At 36.6% G+C, this 5,930-nt stretch overlaps 1 long non-coding RNA gene across 1 annotated transcript; it reads right to left on the reverse strand.

Annotated features, from left to right (window-relative positions):
- Positions 1-3,500: 3,500 nt before the first annotated feature.
- Positions 3,501-5,082, reverse strand: LOC116687524 (uncharacterized). Its single transcript, XR_004331574.1, has 3 exons — positions 4,947-5,082; positions 3,879-4,004; positions 3,501-3,618 (listed from the first exon to the last, which is right to left on the reverse strand). It is a non-coding gene; the product is annotated as an uncharacterized LOC116687524 (long non-coding RNA).
- Between the last annotated feature and the right edge of the window lie 848 nt (positions 5,083-5,930).

A 5,930-nucleotide genomic window follows, 5' to 3' on the forward strand; every position in this document is an offset into this window, starting at 1 on the left:
CAGGTGGAAACAACACAGCTTTCTGTTCATTTTCTGACCTCGACATACACAAAGGCCATCAATGAAGCAATATGCATGTGTCAAGAACAGAGGATGAAATACTTTATTCACTCAAACTCAGCAACTACTTATCTTTCCTGTTTTTCTGAGGTCGGGTTAGTTACATAAAATTAATTCCTTGAGTACACATTGATTCACTTTAACCATGATGAGTTGGACTTTGGACAACTTCCTGTACATAATTGTATAATAATTATAATGTATACTTTATTAATCCAGCAAGGTGAAATTACAATTTACACACAATTTTTACACAATTTGTTGTTATTACACACATTACACACAAGCTTGAATGTGATGATGTTCACCTATGCATGCACTAAATGGAGAGATGTCTGAGTGAGAGCTGTCCATGGAAAGACGCCCCGTGCAGTGTTACTATTATTATTCAGCTCTGAGAAATCTTGACCTTGTCACATCAATGTTTAAAAAAAGCTTCATTAATCTCCAAAATGGAGCCTTGAACATAAGCAGAAGATGTCTTGTTGGGTTCCTCAGGAGTTTCAATTCTTTTTACCATTGAAGATAATGCGGCTTTAATAGTTCCTACAAATGTATTAACATGATAAATGCAATTATTGTACAATGTGTCCTGTTTAAATGCTGTACACACAGCAGATAGAGCAGATCTCACCTTAAATAGTGCAGTATACCAAACTCAGCACTCCACCGTGCAGTAGGTTTGGATAAAGACTGATCTGTGTTGGTCTCTTTGCCTTGTATCGGTTTACTGCTCTGGTTTTGTACTGACGCGACAGCTCTATTAAAGTACACAAAATATAGAGTAAGTGAATTAAAGATGATACTTCAGTTTTTCTCCCACAAATTAGTATACATGACAAATTCATAGATGGTTCCCCGGAAAGATTGAACCACTTGAAAAACTGGTAGAGAGCTCTTGAGAAAGTGGAGAGGCAGCAGTGGTTCTACCAGCGGAATCAATTTGCCTTAGCTGTCTAGGCAGATTGCAACGTGCAGCAACACAAATGTTCTGGAAGTCAACAACCATCTGCATGTCAGTTTTATAAAAACGTATTTGGGCCATTCATGAGGTCTGGACCCCACGGTAGGATTAAGGGGCAAAGGTTTGCCTTATTGTTACCTTGCTCAAGTTGATAGAAAAAAACATCAAATATATATATATATATATATATATATATATAGTATACATATATATAAATATATACACTACCGGTCAAAAGTTTGGGGTCACACAATTTCCATTGTACTCCATTATAGACAGAATACCAGCTGAGATCAGTTGCATTGTTTTTTTAACCAGGGCAGCCGTTTTCAGATTACATTATGTGCTGACATATGTGCAAAAGGGTTTGCCAGTGTTTTTCTAGTAAGTTTTTTTAAATGATATCAGATTAGTAAACAGAATGTGTCTTTGGATGATTAAATGAATGGTTGCTGATAATGGGTAATGTACATATTGCATTAAAGATCAGCCCCCCCACTCAGATCAGCTGGTATTCTGTCTATAATGGAGTGGAATAGAAATTTGTAAGTGACCCCAAACTTTTGACCGGTAGTGTATATATATATAATATATATAAATATATTACAAATGCTCAATCCTTAGTGATGACAGGGAGGACAGCTCAAGAGCAGTTTGCAATGAAAGGGAAGGAAGAGGACATGAGGCGACAATGCAGTGGGGAAAATGGACCAACAAGCCTACACTGTGAGCTGAACTAACTACACTGTTAGACTTTTTATTGTATTTTTGCGGTAACTTACTGGCAACGTGTTGCCAGTAAGTTACTGTAACTACGCGATTACAGTATCATAACTGTAATTGCTTTTTACAGTATAATACCCTTACTGTAACTTACTGGCAACACGTTGCCAGTAAGTTACTGTAACTACCCGATTACAGTATCATAACCGTAAATGTTTTTTACAGTATAATACCCTTACTGTAACTTAGTTTTACAGTATTAGAATACCCTTACTGTAACTTAGTTTTACAGTATAATACTCTTACTGTACCTTAGTTTTACAGTAGTAAAAATACCCTTACTGTACCTTAGTTTTACAGTAATATAATACCTTTACTGTACCTTAGTTTTACAGTAGAAAAAGTACCCTTACTGTAACTTAGTTTTACTGTATAATACCCTTACAGTAATCCTATTATAATTACAATTTGCTAAATAATACTGAAATTGTCTTGCTGTATTATGTTTTATTGTAATTGTGGTTCACATGTTTTACTATTGGCATTGGCTGTACAACAATTTTAAATATTTTACATAAATTCTATTGAATTTAATAAATTCCAAATAATTGACTTTAGCCCATGTACAAAGTAATACATTTTTTTTTCAGGTAAAACATCAGGAACAGATATTTTTACTCTGAAGTGCAAAGAACAGAAAGTTGACATACAAGTGATATCTAAAACGTGTCTAATATACGCCAAAACACTGGGCAGCATTCAGAGGCAATACAGTCTGAACAATGTAGTTACCATTTGAATTGACTCTCAAACGAATTGAACATTTAAATCCGAGAAAACTAAATAACCTGTATTTGCAAATGTATACAAAATGTGGTGTGTGTTACCACAAAGCTGAAGTTGTTGGCTTTGGAAGAGACAGTCTGCTTAGAAGGATTTGTGGAGGCCGGACCCATGGTACTGTTGTTTGCTGATCCACATCTTCTGGAAGGCGACAGAGAGGCCAAGATGGAGCCTCCAATCCAGAGATGCTCTGGTGGGTGGTCCATACTGGACTGTATGAGAAGCAGAGAAGATCTGAGTTTTTCTCATCTAAACTGTTAACAAACTTAAAACTTGTGCTAAACAGAATATGACAGTATCAAATAATCACCAGTAGTGAAGTCCCCAGATATTCAAAGGTTCTTTCTACTTTCTTTTGCTGTCTGTCGATGGGTTTGGTGATGATGATTTTGGAGCCGTTTCACAAAACTGATCTAACTAAGGATCTTCCTCTTTAAGAAAAGGTTAATCTCTGTTAGGATCCTTTCCAAAGGGTGTCAGAAACTTAAATAATATGTTGACACCATCAGTGGCAAAAAAACAGAACTTTTAGTGGACGAAATTGACGACGCACATTTGCCCTATATGATTACATTAGAACCCGGTTTGAAAGCTGCAGGTCCCAGTGTTCTCTGCTCAGTACTGACACCAACTTCAAGATTTTTATTCTTATCAGTCACTTAACAAAAAAAACATAAGAAAACTAAAATTAAAACAACACTTAGTAGCTTTTGCTGCTAACTGTACCTCTACTTACCACGTGGTAATTCAGGATGATTTAGTTGTGTCATTGTTGAGCAGGAAGGGTACGTAGCCGCACCACTTCATCGTACTGTGTAATCATTTTTCTGATGTTAACTATTTTACATCACACAAGAAATGCTTACCTGTTTGATGTCATCCACTCAAATTCGGTGAGCCGTGGAGAAGTGGTGACTCTGGAGCACATATTCGTCACCTTTCTTTGGACGACTCTTCCCGTCTTGTAGCTTGTACCCACTCTACCAGTGCACTTGGTGCCCTCATCTGGGTTGATCCTTAAGAAGAATCTTAAAAGAAAAACAGGTTTAAGATTTTCATAATCAAGAGCAGTCATCTTTAAATACAGCCCTTTATTCACACACACACACACACACACACACACACACACACACACGTATGTGTTTGTGGTTCCTGTTTAAAGGAAGTGGGACATTGCTCATTTCCACAAGAAAACCTATAGTTTGCCGTTAGTGATGTTTTTTCACATGTCTACAGAATATTTCTAATTCTTGAGTACACAGGTTGCAAAACGTATACCTGTACATACTTTTTGTTGTATGAGGATAGATTGTTGAAAGGGATCATGTGCTCCTGTGGGTCATGGGGTCAAGCCTTCTTCCAGCTTTCTTCTTCCTCCCATCTCTCTCAGTTGTTCCAGTCACTGGTTGTTGTTCTACATTTGAAATGATGAAAAATTATTTTTTAAAGTGCATGCATGGGGTTATAAATACAATTACAACAAGATAAAAAAATGCATGCATTAGTATGCAGGTAACCAGTATAATGTAGGTAACTCTTATATTGTTAGAATAACACAGAATGTTATGTGATGTATTAAAAGTTAATCACTATGTCATTATAAAGAGTCCTTAAATAATTTGTTTAACAATCTGTCAAATTTAAGTTCAAGGGGCTTGGAAAATACATACTTTTCTTTTCCACCATAAACCATGGTAGAAAGCAATAATACTACTGCAAAGTAAGGCACTGAGGCAAATCTTTGCTGGACATCACGATGGTTTTAAGTGGCCAAACCCTGAAGCTAAGGCAAAAAACTGCTCTCCATAAATGCTGGAGGCACTGAATTTGCCACCAAAACTAGAGCTTAATGTGGTTAACGATGAATTAAATTTACCACACGTCTTTTTTAGCTAAAGAAACTACACAAATATAGCTGTAATAAGTTGTGCTTAATCATTCTAAAACACTGACAAACCAACCAACAGAATTGGGAGTTTAACGTTAGCATTAACCGGAGGTAATGTTAGCCAAAATACGGCAACAGCAAGCTCATAAGCTAGCAGAACCGACCTTAAACTCCCAGAATATGGGTTACATTGTATTTCAGACAATGGTGTGACAAATAAAAAAGATGTGCCGAACAGCGAATGTAAAACGAGTAGTGTTAGCTTTACCGAACGTCGTAATTAGAGCTAGCTAATCCTCACCATGGGAAAATGTTAGGTTGGAGCGCGTCTGGTTTTCCTTCGGGGGGAAGCTAGTTAACAGCTTGCTCTAGCCCAGCTATGACACAGGTCGGTAAGCTAACATCGCCGCTTGCGAAGGCTATCAGCAGAGATTTTAATGTCACAGAATTAGCAAAGATTGATCTTACCTTAAGCTGCTCCAGCTCTCTCTGAGTAGAGTGTGTGACCGGACTCTGCTGCGCACGGACCAAAGCGGTACTCCTTTGATGTCTCGAGCCGCTACTTCTTTCAACACCTTTGAAGTATCTACCCGCTATTCTTTTGAAGTCGTGAGGTCATATCACAAAATTTAAATTACCTTCGCAGCTAAAAGCATAATAAATGTAAATATAAATGTAAAATATCTTTATAAAATGAAATAATTTAATTGTATAGAGATATTTTATTTTTCCATTTAATTTCTATGCTTCTTTAACATTAACTAAATATTTTATTGAAGTCTGTCTTATTTAACTACAGTATCACTACTGCTGTTGTTTTACAACAGACTACCGCATATTCAAAAAATACAGTAAATCACTGTAAATCAAATGTTACTACCCATAATGCAATGCATATTACAGTAATGAACCGGAAAAGAAAATTACGATATTTTACTGGGCATTTTGTGGTAAGTAACTGTAGAAATACAGTAGAGTTTAACAGTGTACCGCAAATTCAAAATATACAGTAAAGCACTGTAAATGAAATGTCAATACCCATAATGCAATGTTTATTACAGTAATTAACCGGAAAAGAAAATTATGGTATTTTACTGGGCCATTTGTGGTAAGTAACTGTAGAAATTACAGCAAAGTCTAACAGTGTAGAGTTAGAGAAGAAGAACTCAGAAATAAGTTTAGCTTTCTAAGATTGAGACAAAACGATACATTTCTACTCTTAGAAAAGACGATTGGCCTTTCCCAATTCTCAAATGTGTACTTCCTCAACTCCTCGATATTCCGGCTTGTGAAAACACCTGAAAAAAAAAAACGGAAATCATTCTCAGCGCGTCATGTTGAAGGACGTCCCCATTCCTAAAATGCACATCAAGGAGTGAGGCTTGAGCATCGAGGAGGCTCCTCGGAGGGGTCATAACCAAGGATACACTTATGTATCCTCTGCTGAAGACT

The sequence above is a fragment of the Etheostoma spectabile genome, chromosome 4, assembly GCF_008692095.1.
Source record: "Etheostoma spectabile isolate EspeVRDwgs_2016 chromosome 4, UIUC_Espe_1.0, whole genome shotgun sequence".
In the NCBI taxonomy this organism is placed as follows: domain Eukaryota; kingdom Metazoa; phylum Chordata; class Actinopteri; order Perciformes; family Percidae; genus Etheostoma; species Etheostoma spectabile.